The sequence below is a fragment of the Hemicordylus capensis genome, chromosome 6 (assembly GCF_027244095.1).
Source record: "Hemicordylus capensis ecotype Gifberg chromosome 6, rHemCap1.1.pri, whole genome shotgun sequence".
In the NCBI taxonomy this organism is placed as follows: Eukaryota; Metazoa; Chordata; class Lepidosauria; order Squamata; family Cordylidae; genus Hemicordylus; species Hemicordylus capensis.
Window position 1 is genome coordinate 73,415,672 of NC_069662.1, and position 19,825 is coordinate 73,435,496.

General features: G+C 47.5%; 1 long non-coding RNA gene across 1 annotated transcript; it reads left to right on the top strand.

The window, feature by feature from the left end:
* The first annotated feature begins 2,307 nt into the window (after nucleotides 1–2,307).
* On the top strand, nucleotides 2,308–10,335 carry LOC128328914 (uncharacterized). The gene is made up of 3 exons (XR_008309447.1): nucleotides 2,308–2,419; nucleotides 6,776–6,830; nucleotides 8,274–10,335. It is a non-coding gene; the product is annotated as an uncharacterized LOC128328914 (long non-coding RNA).
* The last annotated feature ends 9,490 nt before the right edge of the window (nucleotides 10,336–19,825 follow it).

A 19,825-nucleotide genomic window follows, 5' to 3' on the forward strand; every position in this document is an offset into this window, starting at 1 on the left:
CTTGCCCGCGTTAGGCTGGTCATGAGAACAGTCCCATTGATTCTCAGGCCCAAGATACAGCATTCTTTAGACATTCACCCAGCTAGCATTGATTATTAGCTCAATCATTTTCAGCAACAAATTGACATGCCTAGATCTTCCTGTCCAGTCTTCTAGATTCTAGGCTCGGTTAGGATGTTGGATAAAAGCTATCTTTATATGCATTGACAGTAATAAACTCAACTCAACTACAACTAAGACATGCCTATATATCTCAGACCAATCTCTTTTTCTTATAACAGAAAGGTATAGTCTTTCAGAGTTTCTTATGGCCGCCAAGAGAGCCCAGAAGCTTGCAGCACATTAAGCACTCTCGGACGCATTTCGAAAGATCCTGCTTGTTGTTCGAGGCAAGGCCTTTTCCTTTTAAAAATAAAAACACATTTTTAAAATCCTGCTTCTCTCCCACTCTTACCTGGGGTTCCAAGTGGTTTCCATCCACAGGACGGATCAGATCCTCACCTGCTTAGCTGAGTTTCTCCCAGACCATTTTCTGAGTCCTAGGTGGAAGAGCAGAGACACAAGTTACTGGCTTTAAAGCTTGGGATCTTCTCCAACGATGGTGGGAATTGTGGAGGAGGAGACTCGCCATCCAGACATGCATGGTGACGAAGGCCAAGGGCAGCAAAGAGTGGGGCTAAGGGCATTCTTCATCCAGATGAGATGGCTCCCCCATGAGGCAAGGTGAGGTGACAGTCTCAGGCGGCACTTATGCCCTAGGATGGCAAGTGTAGGCACCCTGCCCCCCTGCAGGTGTAGTCTCACCTGCCTGCTACCACCGCCTCCCACCAGCTCTACACTCTGTCACCGTCCTTTCAGGTGTCCTCCCCTTTATCCTGGCCCTGCTCCTGATGCAGACAGTGGTCTCTACCTCTTCTCCATTGCCCAGCTGCCTCATCTTTTGAAAATTTATTTAATCTATTTTAATTGATTTTGACATTTAGATCCCGCTCTTCCTCCAAGCAGCTCAGCGTGGTGTACATGCCTTTTTTTATCCTCACGACAACCCTGTGAGGTAGTTTAGGCTGAGAGATATATGACTGGCCCAGAGTCACCCAGTGAGTTTCATGGTGGAAAGGGGATTCGAACTCGGGTCTTCCTGGTCCTTGTCCAACACTCTAAACACTACACTCTGCTGGCTCTTCTGGGCATGTCACTGTATGAAACTGCAAGTCAGGAGTGGAGACAGAGAAAATGGTGCTTCTAGCATAGAGTGGTGGCCTCTCCTCATTGCTTCTGCTTTGCTAGCTACAGTAGCTGGTTCTCTCCCCCCAACCCCATCAGCAGGGGAGACTTGTGCATAGGAAGAAGAGAACAAGGAGGAAACAGATCCAGCTACTGGAGCAAGAGAAGCAGTGGCAACAAAGAGTCAGAAGCCTACTCTGTGAGGAGCAGACACAGCTTGAGGAGGTGAGCAGGCTTTTCTAAACAGAACAACTAGCCTTCCCCCCTTCAAACCAACACTACACTATGCTGGCTCTTCTGGGCATGTCACTGTATGAAATTGCAAGTCAGCGGTGGAGTACAATGACATGTTGTATCTTCTGATGGATTTTTCACATTAAGCTGTTTTTGCAGGGTAAAAAATAAAAAATAAAATAAAAATAAAAACAAGCCTAGGGCTACAGTAATGCAAAGACGTTCCCGTCAAGATTTCTACCAGTCGCAGCTGTTAAAAGGCAGAGGACTCCTGCCGGGGGTGGGGGGACAAAACACACGGCAACCCTACTGTGCAGCCTCCCCAAAGTTCTGCAAAGGTTGCCTGGTTTCTCTGTGCTGGTCAGGATAGGGGGTGCCAGAGAGCCTAAGCGACACACGGAGCAGCAGCACCAGCTCCATCGGTTGTCATTCCAGGCAGGGCAAGGCAGGACATCTTGATGTGGCAGCGTATTCGGGGTCATGCTGCTCTCACTCTGTGCAGGAGGCTGGACACGGCAGAAACACGACAAGAGCCCTGGTTTGTACACTTCTTCCTGTGCAGGCACAATGCAAGTCGTGCTGCTCTAGGTGCATAGGCAGAACGGGGGGGGGGGGGGCAGGCAGGGCAGGTGCCCTGGGTGCCACTGAGGTTGGTGCGCCACACCAGTTCCTGCCACCCCCACCCCATTGCCCACCTGCCCAGCCCCAGGGCCCCTCAGCCACTTGCCTCCAGCTCCGGCCCAGGATCGGCAAGGCCTGCAAACTGCAGAGCTCTTCTCTCCCCGCCTCTCAGCTGATCGGTGGGTGGGCGGGGCTTCCAGAGAGGCCTCCCAGTAGGCCTCCCTGAAGCCTGAACTGGGCAGGCCCCAAGGAAGGAAGGAAGGAGGAAGCAGGCAGAGCTCTCCAAAGCAGCAGCAGCAGCAGCCCCCCTGCCCAGACCATCCAGAACAGCTATTGCTAGGTAGGCTGTGAATTCCTTTTTGGGGTCCCCCCACCCCTATAGGAATCTGCTTGCCATAGGGCTTTGATATGGGGGTGGGTGGGGGGGCGAGACTGAGAAGTCTCTGAATATTTAATTGAAAACAGACTGGAAAATGTGCTGGCTTTAAAAACAAAAACTATCTAAAAAGGCCTATAAGTGGCTTGTTTCAGGGCAGAAAATTACAAAAACTTCTGGAACAAGTATATTTTATTTATTTTCATTCAATCATTCATAAATGTACTTATGTTCAAGTTGTTTTGCAACCCAGAAGGTCTGAGTGAGAACTGTGAAGCATGTGTTGTGTTTTTATTTTATTTTTCTTGTGTGTGAACTGCTCCCCATAAACTTGCAGGGACTTCAGGGTAAATCTGGCCAACATGTGAATGCAGCACCTCTATTCCAGAGGAGATGTGTGTTAAAGGGCTTTAAAAGCCCTGTGTGAAAAACCTCCTGGAATCAAACTTTTCTGAATTTGTTCAGAATTCTGAGAAAAAAATCATTGGCTCACCCTGCAGGGTTGAAAGTCTCCTTTGCTAATCCGCAGCGAGGGGGCCATTTTAATCATTAGTGTTGCTAGTGTGTTCTAGGCATTAAAAGTAGCACAAATATATAGTACTCGATGTATATCACTATATACTGTGAAGTGTGCATGTGTGTATTCAGTGAAATGTATTTCCAGGCAGCATACTTATTTTGAAAGATCCGACTTAAATCCTTGGGGGCCTGTGGTGTGTGGAGGCCCTGGACTTTGAGGGGCTGGGGGCCCATTTTGAAATCTCACCTTGGCCCATTCCAACTTTGCTATGCCTCTAAATGGCTCATGTTTTCAGGTTTGGATCAACAAACATATCTAGATGGTACAGTGTTCCTTTTAAGAGGGATTTCCAGATATTGTTGACTACAAGTCCCATCATTCCTGTTTGGACAGGGGCGCAATTTCAGTGCTTGCCCTAGGTGCCATTTTCCCTGGTTAGGCCTCTGGGCCTGGGGGTGGGGTGTGTGTGGAAATTCTCTCTCACCAGCTCCTCAGTGAAAGTACACACTCCAGAGCTGCCTGGCTACCAACTTTCTAGCCTGCTGCTACCAGCCTGTGTGGAGAATAGTTAGAAGGATGGACTGGACCAATGGGCTGACTCAGGAAAAGGCAGCTTACTAGAAGGTTGCTAGATCTCTTGTATGCCTTTTCTTCGGTCTTCAGCACAGACAAGTGAGAGCATCAGAGCCCAGGGCAAGAGGGAAGGGGGGAGCTGGCAGGCTCAGGGCAATACACATGCCTCAGGCAAAGAATCTACATTTCCTCTGGCTCTGCTGGCTTTAAACAAAGATCCGCAGCTCTTTTCCTGTTGCACCCTGCTGGCTTTTCTGGTTTCTTTTTGTTTCTGGCTTCTAGCTAAGCTCAGTCTCTGACTAGTTTTACAATATGTGTTTAAACAAATGAGCACATGCAAAGTGCAACTCTCTCTCTCTCAAATCCCCTGGGAGAAGGTAGGAACATCCTTAATTAAACAGAGAGAGACAACAACAGACCTCCTTTGGAGAAAAAGTACAGAAGAAGAGTCTCCCTGCCTCTGGCCAGCAGCACACACACACTGAACCCCGCCGTCTCGGCCTGCAGCCCCACTCCCCAGGCTCCAGCAGCAGTCTCCGTCTCCGTCTCCAGCCGCTGTCCTCCTCCTCCTCCTCCTCCTCCTCCTCCTCCTCTCGCCTCCTCAGCATGCCTGCCGGCTGCCTGCCTGCTTGCGCACCCCAATGTGATCACACCAGGCAGGCAGAGCGGTGTGGGCAGTCGCACGCACCCCCAACTGACTGAGTGGCTGTGAGAGAGAAGGGGAGGCAGAGCAGAGCAGCCCCCGTGTGCGTCCCAAACACCTCACCAGGCCAGGCAGGCTGAGCCAGAAGCCCCGGCGGTGGCTGCTGCTGCTGAGTGAGGGGAGAGCAGGCTGCTCTTGCCGCTCCGCTCACCCCGATCTCCCCCCCGCCCGCCCCAGGTATTTGTTTATGCAGATTTACACACACACACATATACCCCACGGAGAGAGAAGAGAGAGAGAAAAATAAAATAAAACAAAGGTAGTACCACAAAGTCATTACAGACAAAGTTGGAAGGGGAAATCGCATTTGTCTCTTTTCCCCTTCTGACCAAAGGAACCCCCCCCCACCTGCACACAATCTTCTTCTCTCGTGATCATCCTGCTGCCACAAGTTCTGAGAGAAGGAGCCAAGGGGGAAAGAGTCCCATGCTGTGGTGCAGGGCTAGGGTTCCCTAGTCATTTATGTTCCCAATTCCCCCCCCCCCCGCGAAGTTTATGTTAGCCATGGGGGTGCTTGGCAAAAGAAGGGTCTCATTTCTCCCCCCCCCCCCGACCTGCCCACCCACGTCTCCCTGTACAAGCAGCCTTGAGAACTGCTCCTGCTGAGAGGTGGCCGCCTCCCTCCGCTCCAAATCTGCTTTTCGAGCCTCTCTGCACTGCAGGGTAGGGCGCGTGCGAGACATACACACAAACGAGAGAGAGAGAGAGATATTTGAGCAGAGGAGCAGTTTACTTTGTCTGGAGAGAGAGTGTGTGTGTGTATGCAGTTAATGCAAGAATGCAGCCAGCCAGCAGGGCAGGCAGACGCTGTGTCGCCTGCTGGGCAACAAACAGCCGCACACAGCATCAGCACACAAACTACGGAACAGCAGCATGCAAACACCCAGCAGTTGCTGCTGCGAGTCTCCCTGCCACGTGGAACCGGCTTGGTGCGGGCGGCTCAGACAGCTCTCGGGCCCGGCCTGCGCTCTCCACCATCCAATGGGAGCACCCACCCGCCACCCTGTCCCACGCTGCCCAGAGATCTCGTGTGAGTGTGCTGCTGCTGCAGCCTGTGCAAGTGAGTGGAGGGGTGCGGGTGCCACTGGTCCGCTCGCCGGCCACCTGGGATCCGGAGATACCGGGACCCTCCGGCGGCGCCCGCTGGTTGAATCTTGTGATGGTGAGGCATGGAAATTATGCCCGCTTCAGGGGGCGCCCAGAGCACGTTCCCTGGCTGCCCCACGCTGGATCCGCCTCTGCCCTCCGCTCCGGAACAATCTGGCTGAGTTAGGAGCAGATTTTCTGGTTGCTGCTCTGGATATCAGCCTGTAATAAATTTAAGGTGGCGATGATGATGATGATGATGATGACGATGATGGTGATGAACAACTTTGTTAGCTATCCCATAACAAATTGCTGTCTGGGTGGCTCACAACATGAAATGAAAACATATAACACATTAAATCATATAAGAGACCAAAAGTGGCAGGGGTGGGGGGTGGGGAGAGAAAATACAAAATGCAATACAAAGAAATTTTAAAACTCTTTTAAAATCAGTTTTAAAAAATCAAATGTGAATATCAAAATTTTAAAAGCCCAACAGAACAAAAAGGTCTTTAGGTGGCATCTAAAAGAACAAAGTGAGGAAGCCAGGCGAAGCTCACTCGGGAAGCTATTCCATAAATGGGGTGTCACCACCCAAAAGGCCCTCTCCCTAGTAGCCACCCGCCTCACCTCCTTTGGCAAGGGCACTCAGAGGAGGGCCTCTGAAGAAGAACTTAAGGTCCTGGTTGGGATATATGGAGCAAGGCACTTTGAACTTTGGGGCCGAAGTCCAGGGCCTCCACCAGTGTTCTCTCTGACAGGGATTCCCAGATGTTGTTGACCACAGCTCCCAGAATCCCCAGCCAAAGGCCATTGCAGCCAAAGGCTATTGCTGGGAGTTGTAGTGAACAGTATCTGGAAATCCCTGCTAGAGGCAACACTGGCCTCCACACCCCTTGGGGGGCCCCAAATCCTTTTTAGTTTGTTTTGGGTGGTGTGGTCTCCACTGGCCCTCAATGGACCAGGCATTCAAGTATAACTGTGACCTGTTTCAGGTGCTTTAGAGACAGAGGGGGGAGTGGGGGGGGGAGATATGTGGGATGGGAATATGTTAAGTTGTGTGTTGAAACATTTCTGCTAGTGCATATCTGCATAAGTGTACATCTGTTTTATATTTTTACATTCTTGTGAGTTCAGTTGCTGTTTGTGCCTTCAAGAACCCACGTATTAATAATATTGCATGTGTCACTGTGTGTGTGTGTGTGTGTGTGTAGGGGGGATGATGCTTAAGTTGCAGGGTGGGGGTGAGGGGTGGGGTGCTCCAGAAACCTTTAGGTCCAGGCTCCAAAATTACCTAGGTGCACCTTTGCCTCTGATAGAGCACAGACTGTTTGGAGTAAAGGTGTATGTGGTTGGTTTGTGTAGTGCTGTAAGCAAATGTGCTCAGGCTGGCCTAGATGCAGCAGATTCTATTTAATGTCTGTTTTCATTCTGTCAGGTCCGCACCTCCACCCCTGTTTGCACCACCACCCGCACCTCCGCCTGTACATGGGGTAAGTAAATGTAGAGTAATCTGGGCCTGCTTCTTCCTTTCATTAACCTGGTCATATTAGAGCTGGTCTGTAGGACAGCCTAGTACAAAGGCTTTTTTTTTTTTAAAGGTAGCTAATTTGCACAACCTTTTACTCATGCCAGTTGACTCTACCCTACATGACCCATCCACTCCCCCTTTGAGCAAACTTGATATAGGATGCTCTGCATGCATTGCTATATACTTAGGCTTAAAACAATCACAAATGAATCAGTTCCCACTAAGATATAATCAGAAAAGAAATGGAATCTCTGCTTGTTAAAGGTGGGCCAGAGAAAGTTGTTTTGAGTACTTCACCCACTCCCAGTCTCTGTCCGGGATGTAGGAAGGCTGGCAGCAACCCTGGAGAGGCAGGTGCCTGCCCTTTTCCTGCCAATGCTGCCAGGCCGGACCCCCCGCCGCCCAACGAGGTCTCCTCTGCCAGCACCGGGTCTCCCTACACACATACTGCTACTGCCGCTGCCTCCTCCTCTGATGGCAGGCTTGTCCCCGGCTGTGCTGTCCCCGGCCGGCCATAACCCTTCCACCCTGTGTCAGGACACCAATGCAGGAGGCGTTTCCGGGGCTGAGCAGCATGTGTGGCGCATCCAACTGGAGAGTGCATTCTGTGTTGGCCCAGCTGGGGTCTTCTTTGCCTTGCTTGCCAGGGAGAGGAAGGAAGAACCCTACTGGGCCGGCGCAGAAAGCACTTGCCGACTTAATGGGCCATATCACAACAGGGAAGGAGACAGGTGCAGCATCAGGTAGCAGTTGGGGGGGGATGGTTCCCTGGGGGGAGGCTGCACCCGGGTGGGGCCCACGGCCGAGGGGCAGTCCCCCCTACTCCATTTCATCCCTACACACCTGGTCTCTGTGATGGGATTCTCAAACAAAATTTGTGGGGTGGAATCCAGAGCTGCATTTCTAGCACCTGAACGGCCTTCCGTTTTTCAGACCTGAGGACCAGATCTAGGAAGGGATCTCAAGGAGACATCTGCTTTTGCAAAACATTTTTCTGACATGTCTTTAGTTATGAAGGGAAACGGGAGCGCACACAGCTCCCAAACCTGGGTAGGACACGTCTCCTGCTCGAATTAGAATTGTATAAACCAGCCCACTATGAGGAATTATGGTTTTGCAACCATTTCAGTCTGTAGGAGACCAGGTTTAGAGAGGGAATGCTGCAAGACAACTTCTCTGTGTACCTGCAATCCTGTCAAAGATCTGTGAGAGCCAGAATTGGGCTGTGCTGGCAAACCACAAAGCAAGGTTTGAAGGTTATGGAAAAGCAATTGTGAAAACCAGCCCACAGTTTCCAGTTTGCCATTGTAATGGCAACAAAGAAATGTCTCCCAGATTCACTGGGGGAAACCCAATTTACTGAGAGCATTTTAATTTAATCATTGTATCTACTTCATATTTTCAGAAGTTCGGGTGCAGGAAGCGAGGGGGGAAGAAGCGAAGGTGGAAGAAGCACAACTGAGCGGGGAGGAAGTGGAACTGGAGAAGACCAACCTTTGTTATTTTTTAAAATAATGCTATATTATTATTATTGCTATTGCTACTACTATCTATATATATAATTCTCCTGGGTGTGCCTTTCGAATGTGCGTTCCGTCAGCCCAGCTGATTTGCTGGGCTGTGGGGGCGCCTGATTGGTCCTGGCACACCCAGGAGAATTGGCTGGCTGGGCGGCTGCGGAGGCAAGGCAGCAGGCCAGGCTGTGGCAGTGGCGGCGGGCCAGGCCGCGGCGGCGGGCCCCAGCCCGGCCACAGATGTGAGGCGGCGGGGGCAGCCCGGCCCAGCCCGACAGCATGGTGGTGGTGGTGGTGCAGCAGCGGCGGGGAGGGGGGCGGCCCGGCCCGGCAGCACGGTGGTGGCAGCAGTGGGTCCGGCCCGGCCGCGGGTTGTAGACGACTGGTCCGGCCGCGGCACTTGGCCCGGCGGCGGCAGCAGCACTCGGCCTGGTTGCCTGGGCTTGGCCCGGCCGCCTGGGCTTGGCACTTTGGCTTGGCACTCCGGCCAGGCCGCCTGGGCTTGGCCTGGCTGGAGACTGGGGCAGGTGGGGGTAGGGGAGACGTAGCCGGCCCCAAAGAGGGACAGCCAGAAATGGGGGGGGGCTGAGAAGCGCACAAGAAGCGGGGGAGCGGAGATAGCTGGGCATGCCGACAGGAGGGGGGAACCACGGCTGGGTTCAACTAGAGACGCAGATGTTCTGCGCCCTGGCCCACTAGTTATTATTATTGCTATTGCTACTACTATTATTATTTTTGCTATTGCTGCTATTAATTATTATTATTATTATTATTATTATTATTATTATTGCTACTACTACTACTATTATAATAATTAAAAAATACATAATTCTGAAAGACACACCTCTTTTTCTCCTCCATGGTCTCTGCAGCAAGAGTTCTGCTTATGTACAGAACAACATTTGGAAGCTTCGGAGGTTTTGTAGAGCATTCTGGTTCCTGCTCTGAAATGGGGAGACCTGTGCACCGTGCGTGCCTCTAGGGCAGGAAGAATACTCCTGTCCCTCAGTTACTTGACAATCATAACTCTAGCAGGAGCAGGGGCAGATCCGCCTGAGGACTTGCTCACCCACCTTTCGCTGCCTCTGCTGCAGGCCCCCCACTGACCCCACCACCCACTGCCTCTGCTGCAGGCCCCCGCCCGCCACTGGCCTTTGTGACCTCTGCTCACTGCCACTGTTAAGGCTTGCTGGCTTCTCTTTGCCAGCGGCAACACAGTATAATAATGTCACTGCCCAGCACCTGCCCAGCACCTGAGATGGGCTCATACCAGTGTGATATCATGTTACAGCCAGCGAAGGAAAGTAAAGCGGCTGCGACTGTAGTGGTGAGCAGAGGTTGTCAGGAGAGCGTTAGGAGAGTTGATGCCTGAGCTCAGGAAGCAAAGTCAGGGAAAGCGTGTTCTGCTCTTTGAGAGAAGAGAGTTGGGCTGGAGTTAAATTATTGTTAGGGAGTGGATCAGGTGTAGCCTAGCTTGGTAGGAGTGGAATGGTTAGATCTCTCTCTGGTGAAATAGAAACTTAAGCGTTAACATAAGAACAGAAAACCAGTAAACTCTCTTACACAGTGTGTGAGGCACAGCAGGTAAATTTTTGACTAGCACTTTAGGGAAAAGTGTAGAGGAAAAGGGAATTTTGACTGTTCAGAATGAGAATAAAGGAAGAGTTTGACCATATTTCAGAAAGGAACAAAAAAGTCATCAGCATAGCCTGAGTAAAATCAATCCTCCAGTTAAAGTGTTAATGCCATTATCTGAAACATCAAGTAAAACAATCCAGTAGCATTCAAGTGTACCATGTATAAGAAATCCTTAAGAAATATTCTAACTTGTAGTAGAGCTACTGTCCGCGTCTATTACCAGTTTCAAAGTTATAATCTGTAACCAAGTTAAGCACAAACATTCTGAAACCTTGAACCACACTTTTAAATAAAAACTTGTAATTTTTACAAAAAGTGTCCTTTCTGTCCACACCTACATGCCTACCCTGTGCCATAAAGTACCAAAAACAACACCAGGAGCATTTCCAGACAGCAGGCTTTAAAGCGAGTTTGAATTTGCCCCTCCAAATCTATGCAAAAAGTGGATTTTTTTTTTAACCCTGGACATAAATCAGGCCACTTACACTCTAATGCACAATGAAAAACTCGAATCATGTCTGTAGTGCTCCCCGATAGATTGCAGGGACTTGGGAGAAATGTGAACGCACAACCTCCATTCTGGAGGAGAAGCATGCTAAAAGCCCCATCTGGGTGCTTTCCAGATCACAGCCTAAAACAGCATTAAAATGCTTTGGTGTGGCAGGATCATATTGAAAACGATCCCCAGAATCTCAAACTCCTACAACAGGAAAATTCAGCTATTTTTCTGCAACGGACTGACAACGCTGTAGCACTAAATCACAAAGATAAAATCTGAAGTGAGGCATCGGAAATGTGAACGGCACCTTGCTATCAGTGCAGGGACTGCAGTGTCACAACAGAGGAAGTACGGAAGCACACTTTGCAGATCCATAGTGACACTGTGGTAAGGGTTAATCTGGAAAGTTCCCTGGAAATGCTCCTGGGACTTCTACACACAGCAGTTTTTACTGTGAATTTACAAGGAGGCTTTACTGCAAACTTGACATTGCCCCCCCCCCCAACCCCCATTGAAATAGTGAATTTTTGATTGATGATTGATTAAGTGCCGTCAAGTTGGTGTCGACTAACAACCACATAGATAGATTCTCTCCAGGACTGTCTTCAACTTGGCCTTTAAGGTCTCTCAGTGGTGCATTCATTGCTGTCCTAATTGAGTCCATCCACCTTGCTGCTGGACATGGTCCTCTTCTCTTTCATTCAACTTTCCCCAGCATTATGGACTTCTCAAGGGAGCTGGGTTTTCGCATAATGTGTCCGAAGTATGATAGTTTGAGCCTGGTCATTTGTGCCTCGAGTGAAAATTCTGGATTGATGGAAATTCTGGACTGAGGGGTTTTTTTTACCCCAGATATAAATCAGGCTACACTCTAACATGCAGTGAAAACCCAAATTGTGTGTGAACTGCTCCCCGATAACTCACAGGGACCGGGGTAAATCTAGCCAATATGTGAATGCACCCCCTCTATTCTGGAGGAGATGTGAGTTAAAGGGCTTCAAAAGCCCATTGTGAAAAGCTTCCTGGTGAACCTGTGTGCTGGCAGCCAAAGCAAAATTACAAGACAGCATTAAGTGACTTGTATCATTCTCTGTGGGGGAAAGCCCTTAAAGAGCGGCATTGGAGTCATAGGAGATCTTGGTAACATCAGTTTTTAATAGCTGGTAGAAGTTAAGCCAGTGCTGCTGCTCCCATCACTGCTGTAAGGGAAACTACAGTTGCTATGTTCAGTAAGAGTTTGCAGCCCTAACTTGAAGCCCTAACACAAGCATTCATCCATGTTTCTATCCTCTGAGAAATGTGTGTTTTTTCTAATTGTAGCCACTAGGTGGCAAGTTTGCATTCTCCAAATGTCAGAGGACTGCCTGAGAATGTGATATCTGTTTACCATAAACCAACAGTGTTGCTTCATTTGATATGAGTTGTGTAACTCACATTTACTGTATGGCATGCTGCATTCCCTCTACATTTGAACAAATGATCTTAAATGCATCTCATAGATTCCTCTGTCCTTCTCACTGTACTGCATCTAATCAAAGATTTGTGCTAGATGGCCCTATTCTAAGAGGATTATCACTACACATAATCTCTAATTTTCAACACACTGGGGGACAGACAGGTAATTGGAGAAGCATTTGGCTTTTCACTTTTAAATGATTTGATATTAGATGTTAGGATGTAATTTGCTATTTCTTTAACAAATGCTGTGGATGTAATGAAGGCTTGGGAACTGAATTCCACCAGCTTCTTGAGCCAAAATAATTGATTTATGTTAGGTTGCGTTTAAATTTGCTTTTCCACAATGAAAAAGAGAATGCTTTTGATTAAATCAACCCATGCCTCATCTATATTTAAAAAAATGAATGGGAACTGCTGAGATTGACATAATCTTGACAATTTTTGCTCTCTACTCTAATTGACTAGGAGTGGATTGGATTGACTTGGATGAAGTGGTACAATGTTGAAACTGTTCAATCTCAGGCACTGGCACCTCAACTGACAAAAGTTCATGGATGTTTGGAAGATCCACCAAGCCCTAACTGGCATAGAATCACCTTTAGCATGGTGATTCTCTCATATTTAACAGGGAGATCCTATTCAACACAACAGAACATAGCACCCATCCAGTGGCTGTTACTGGTATGTTTCTTTTAGATTGTGAGCCCCTTTTGGGACATGACCCTGTTCCTTTTGCTATGTAAGCCATGTTGTGAACTTTTATGTTCAAAATGGATATATAAATATTCGTAACTAGCTGACCCGGTACAGAGCATCTGCACCCCTAGTTCTCCCTGTCTCCCCCACCCCCTGCAACTGATCCAGCTCCCTGCCCCGTCTTCATTTCATCTCCATCCCTTCAGTCAGTTCGCTCTCCCCCTCCCCACATCCCTTCAGCCAGTTCATTCTCACCCCACCCCATGCCGCCGCTGCCTGTTTGGCTGTCCTCCATGCGAGGAGGCTGGTGGTTGGAGCCAATGTGTGCTTTCCTGCCGGTTCACAGTGGTGCTTCCTCCTCCTCCTCCACAGGCTGGCTTGGAGAGAGGATCCCCCTGCTGTGCTCTGTTCCACGCTGCCAGGAAATCTGGCAAGAGCTGCCATGCATGGGATTAGTGACAGGTATGTCTAAGTAAGTGTGTGTGTGTGTGTGTGTGTGTGTGTGTATACACACACACCCTTCGCACTGGCTTTCCAGTGCTTAGCAAAGGAGTGTTGATGGAATCATAACAGTGGATTTTTTTCACTGGGTAGATGAGGGGAGAGAGATCGTACTGCAGTTCCTTTTCCTAGGGCTCAAAAAATCTGCAGCTGTCTCTGTTCATCTTGGACCTGATGCACAAAAACTGATCAGATGTCCAATAGACAACATCTTTGTGATAGCAGACATCCTAAAATTCCTTTTGATACCACTGACTGCAAATAGTGTTGCTATACATGCCAATGTAGAACTTTGCATAGGGGTGTGCAAACTGGTTTGAAATCCAGTCAGTTCAAACTTGGACCAGTTCAGTTTGAAGGCTTTATCTCAGACCAAACTAGGTCCAATTTGGTCTGAGGTCAAGCTGAACCAACCAGGACGGCTCGGGCCCAGTTCAAAGCCCCTGCGTATTAATAAAATGGCTTACATCACAGCTTCTCTTTGGGGCTGCGGCAACCATGGGGTGGCGATAGCAGCAACCCCAACCCCTGCTGGCCTCCCTCCAAGTCTCCAGGACTGGACTGGGGTTAGTCTGGGCCTGGTTCAGGCCTTCAGTCCATTTCTGGCCTTTGTGTGGAGGCCATTTTTAACCTTTGCACGTGCACATGGACCATTTGCGTGACCATGCAATTTGGCCCGTGCACATGTGTGAAGGTAAATAAAATGGCCTCCACGCATCATGAAGGCCGGAAATGGGCTGAAAGGCTGGAAATGGGCCCTGGAGGCTCAGGATGAGACTGGTAGGGGTCGGGGAAGCTGTTGCTGCCACACAAACACACAACCCTGTGGCTATCAGAACCATCAGGAAAAGCTGAAAAGTAAGCCATTTTACTCATCAGTAGGGACTTTGAACCGGTCTCGAGCCAGTTTGGATTCAAACCAAGCTGGGGCCCAGTCATGAGGGGGCAGTGCCAAGCTGGTCCAGTCTGGTTCAAATCTGGTTCGGATTCGAACCAAACCAAGAAAGCTTGTTTTGTGCACACCCAGTATAAATGGCTAATTAGGGAGGGAAAGCAAGTGGCAGTGAAGGAATCCTGGGATCAACTTCTTGCAGCGGCCAAGTCAAAGGATGCTAAATTGTTCTGGAAAATAGTATTAGGCAGTCTTAAAGGGTCCTCAGGTAGTTTGTATGGTCATATCTCTCCCGATGCTTGGACAGTACATTTCGGAATGCTGTATCAATCAGATCTGACATCTCCGCTTGATTATCATTTGTACTGTCTGTCCCCATGGCTGCCAGTCTCTGTGAGTGATGTCACTAAGTTGATATCTCAGTTACCATCTGGTAAAGCCCCCGGTAAGGATATGATCACGGGGGAACTTCTTAAAGCTGATATCGACTGGTGGGGCCCCTATCCTAGCTAAGCTTTTCACGTACATTGATGGAGTGGGTCGTATTCTCGAGGATTGGCAAACAGCCATTATTACACGATCTATAAGGGAGGTCAGCATTGTAACCCCTCTAATTACCACCCAATAAGTTTATTACGTATAGTTAGTAAACTTTACGTGAGGCATTTGTGCCACAAACTTATCACCTGGGTTGAAGAGAATTCCATCCTTAGAGAAGAACAGGCAGGCTTTCACTCTGGTCAGTCAACTATAGATCAAGCCTTGGTACTCTCCCATTTGATAGAGAAATATGCTAGTAAAAAGTCTTCGTTATATGTGGCCTTCATTGACTTCAGGGCCGCATTTGACTCAATTTCTAGGATGCGTCTTTGGACCATTCTAGCTAGGTCCTCCATTGATTCTCACCTTCTTTTTTTAATCCATACTCTTTATGAAAACACGTCACTGATGGTTAAGTATGACAGCGAAGGTCATCTATCGGACCCTGTCCTAGTTTAGAAAGGTGTTAAACAGGGCTGAATTTTGGCTCCCTTCCTGTTTAATTTTTATATTAATTATTTAACCCCCCTCTTAGATGACCCTGTTTTTCATCAGCCCAAGCTAGCAGGCAGAATGATATCTATCTTGCTGTATGCAGACGATGCAGCATTATTATCTACTACGCTTATTGGCACGTGGAGGGCTCTGAGAACTCTTGCACAATTTTGTGCTGAGGAATTTCTGGCCATTAATACTCACAAAACCAAGGTGGTGGTGTTTGGTAAGAGATCAAAAAAGCATTGCTGGTCTATAAATGGTAATAGCGTTCAGCAAGTTAAAACGTATAAATATCTTGGCCTTGTGCTCCATGAGCGTCTCTCATGCAGGCTCAGACTGGCACACAGGGCAACAGGGCATATTCCCAGTGCACCCTACCTGCGCGGCACCCCTGCAGCCCAACTCCCACCCTTAATTACCTATTCTGCTCAAAACCTGGCACCCTCCCCACATACATTCCGGCGCCCTCTCAGTGCCCCCAGTCCAGCCCTGCTCTCATGGAGACCCCACTGTGACTATTTAGCCACTAAGGCTCTACATACAGTCACAGCTGCATTAAAAAATTTTTACACCAAAGGGGCCTATTCCATTCCTGCTGCGCTGAAGGTTTACCAAGCTAAAATTCTAGCCCAGCTCTATGGAATACAGATTTTTTCGGACAGGAAATCTACAGTCACTTGAACAGGTTCAAACAAGATTTCTACGAGGTATTTTCCAGCTCCCTCGTCGTGTCTCGAATGCGTCACTTCATTTAGAGGCGGGTATTACTAGGACAGTAGCCCAGACTTGGTTATGTTTAATCAATTACTGGCAGAAAATTAACTCTCATGGGTTGGGCTTGGTTCCTTTGGTTTTAAAAGACGAATATCAGTCCATTTGGAAGAAAAATGTACAGGTCAGACTGGGTAATTGTGGGTTTTCTGAGCAATTCATACGCCCCTTAGGCCCAGATTTAGTCAAAAAAGTTTTAAAACAGAGAATTTGGGACCTGGAGAAACAAAGGGAACTGAGTAGGGTCTCTATTGGAGCTTATAATGATTACTTCTCAAGTTACCCACTTCTGGCAATTTATCTTACGTACTTGTCTGCTCTGACCCAAAGGAGAGCATTCTCCCAGGCTCAATTTAATGTCCTGCCATCTATGGTTCTGGAGGAAAGGTATAAGGGCATCCCTTATGAGGATCAACTATGTCCCTGTTGTGCAGAAGTGGTTTAGACAACTACACATGTGCTTTTACACTGTACCTTTTACAAAACCATCCGTACCTCCTGGCTTGAACCTTATTTGTGCAAATTTTTGGGATATCAGGATGAGTTCTATGTTGAGCACTTCCTGTCAGGTGAATTCCTGTCAAGGGAATTACCGTGGCCACGGCCAGATTTTGTGCAGCTGCTATAAAAATAAGAAATGTTTTAACTAATTTTAATTAAAATGTTTTATGTGTTATTCTTTTCGTTTCCTTTTTCTCCTTCTTCTGATAATTATATTATTGCTGCTTTTTGTATGTACGTTATGTTTGCTCTTGTACCATAAATAAAATTTGATTTGATTATGGAAGTTTTGGAGAGTTTTCTACATTGTTGCACAATTTCGGGCAGCGGGGGCGGGGCGGGGCAGCAGCTATGGTTGGCACAAAGTCTGAAGCCTTGGGATTAGACACTGAACATCTTAAGTCAGCTGAGACTCTGGCTCTAAATGACTACAGTATTGAGTGAGGACTGGGAAAAGGCAGCAGGAGTTTTCCCAGTGACTATTTGTTGGAGATGGAGTTCCAGCACATAGACCTTTTGTACCAACTATCCTAATCAATCAATATAAAACAAAACATACAAACAAATAAATAAATAAAATAATGACCACTAGGGGCATTGGGAGTAGAGATAGTGAGTGAGGGTCTCCTTAACTGTTCTACCTGTCTCTACTCTATGACCCCCAAACTAACTCTTCCGCACTTCCTCTGCTGAGTCACAATCCTTCCTTTCCTCCTAGAGAGAAGATGGAAACATCTCTCTCCCTCCTTACCTATTCATTATGTAGTCCTTTAGATTAGGTTTAGGTCTTTCCTATCCAAGTGTACTTAACCAATAAATACTTAGTATTTAGTTCTACAAGGATCTCCGTGTGTTTTCTCTAAATAGCTGCAGCAACTAAACCATGCTCTGCTACCTGCTCTGTAACTGGAGTGTGCGCTCATTCCTTAGAGCTCTGCTGTTTTATTTACTGAGGGTAAAAAAATAACTACCCCCAACACTATTCTTATATTTTTAGTACTTAGGATAGCCATGCATCCTCTTTTGATCTGAACAGATTTCTGTCTGAATGGTTGTCTGGAGTCTGGTCTGGTATTGGGTTACATCTGGGACTTGCAGCTGCTACACCAATTGATTTCAATGTCAGTTTAAACCAGGGCTGCATAACTTTGGCCCTCCAGCTGTTGTTGGATTACAACTCTTATCATCCCCAACTACTGGCCACTATGGCTGACTAACATGGAAGTTGTAGTCCTTCAGCTGGAGGGCTGAAGTTGTGTGCAGTCGTGATTTAAATGAAAGAATTAGTCTTATAGTAGCAACAAGAATCCAGCAGAGGGCTCTGCTTTATAGCTCACTGGCATGTGTATGCGAGCATGCACTGGGTCAGGAAGAGGGAAAATGCCTCTACAATGAAGACAATTTTCAGCTTAAATCAAATTAAATTTGCAGCTTAAGTCCACAAAAGCAGAAGTAAGGAGAAAGCATGTTGGTGTGTATGTGCTGGGTCAGGAGCAGGGAAAGACAGGATTTTAAAATTAGATTTAATATGGAAGACACTTAATTGGAAGTGGAACAGTAGATATTGTTAATGCAGCAAATGATTTTTATCTAGAAACTAGGTTTTTCTGCAAAGGGGGACTTTAGAACATTACATGTAGAATTTCTGCCCCAATAATGCAGATGGAAACTGTTGGCAGGCTGAGAAATTGAGCATGTTGGACTCATATACATGATTACTCAGAAGTAGATCCCTTTGGGTTTAATGAGACTCACTCCTAAGTAAGTGTACATAGTAGTATAACCCCAAAATTTCTATGACCATGGAATATTTGGACCAGTGACTAATTTGCAGGGTATCTGCATTGGATATATTTCTTTGGGGTTTTATTTTGTTTCTGAGCCAATGGAATACATACGTGCAAACATGTGTGTGAAAATGTGTGAGGCATGGGGAGTGTGTGATATTATTTGCACAAAGTGAGAGAAAGGGCATGCCAAAAATGTTTTGTTTTTCACCATGTCCTTACCATTCTTCTTCAGCAAAGATATGGAGAGGAAGGAGAAGAAAGGGAGGTGTGGTGGGTGGGGAGCCCATTTTCACTTCTTGTCCCAGGTCCCACTCCAACTTTCCTAAGTCATACAGATCCCTAACTTCTACCATACAGAGCCATGTTTTGCAAGGGTGAGGCAGTTACGAAAAAGGCATAGGGCACTTCACATGATGACTCTAATGTTGGTTTGGCGAAAAACTGAGATCCCTGCTGTGAGCGCACTTCCATATAGCATATCATGTGAACTCAGGATTTTTTTATTTTTTATTTGGCAAACTCTGCTTGGCAACACACCAACCTGACATGAAGCCAAGATTGACAAGCTGACTTCAGATCCCAGATTACCCATCACAAATCCTATTTGGAAGATAAACCACAAGCCTGTCGGCTTTAACTATGCTTTTAACATAAGAAGGCTGTTGCCATGCACAGGCAAAAGTGGGCTAACAAAGCCAAGAACTGCTGGGATTGGGCCCTATCCAGGCAGCGCCTTGGTGGCAAACCCGCCTCTGGAGCTACCCTCTTAAACAGGGTTAAGAGAGTGAGTGCTCTCTTAATCTCATTTTTCAGATCATCTTCCAGCCCCAGCTTTGGGGAGGGGGGATCCCCATAATGCACCATGTACTGGCAAAGTGCATTTTGGGAGTTCTATGGGCAGGCCAGTGTGGGGCAACACATCTCGGGAGCCCAATCCTCTGAGCTGCCAGGAGCAGCCGGTAATTGTCTGGGCAGGTGATTCACCTGCCCAACACATAGACACGGATCGTCTGCGTGGAGGGATGCTTTTTAAGGCTTCCTCCCTGCAGACCTTGTAGCCCTTTCTAACTGATCATGAGAAAGGGCTGTGTGTAATTTGGCCCTCAGTGGGGGCACTGCACACAGTAATGTGTGCCCCCCCGGGGGTAACAGTGGGTGGATATTAATGTTCCCTGTTCAGGCATAAATAAAGTTATGCCTTGCTGCTCCCAGCATAAGTAATTTCAAGATGGCAGACAAATGGGTAAATTTGGAGAAGCAAGTAAAACTATTTGTCCTACCTGCAGCAGATTCTTGTTTTTAGTGAATTCCTTACTGGATCTATATAGTTCACTTCCAGTAGAGCTGCCTTGCATTCACATATTTGCAGGCAGCAAGGCCAGTGGTCAATGCAGTTAATGAGCTCAACTGTGCAGCTGCCTCAACTGCTTCACATTCCAGGGCCGGTTTCACTCCAGATGTGTCCTTCGAGCTTCCAATTTTCTAAAGCCATCTTGAGTCATCTGGCTGACAACAAGGCTCTTTTGTTTCACACACTATGGGAAATTCACATTTTGCAAGAAATAAAGGTCTTCTAAATCCCATTTCATCTCCATATTGTATGGTTTTTAACACATTGCTCTGTATGAAGAAGCCATTTCTCATAAATGCAGCTAGGGA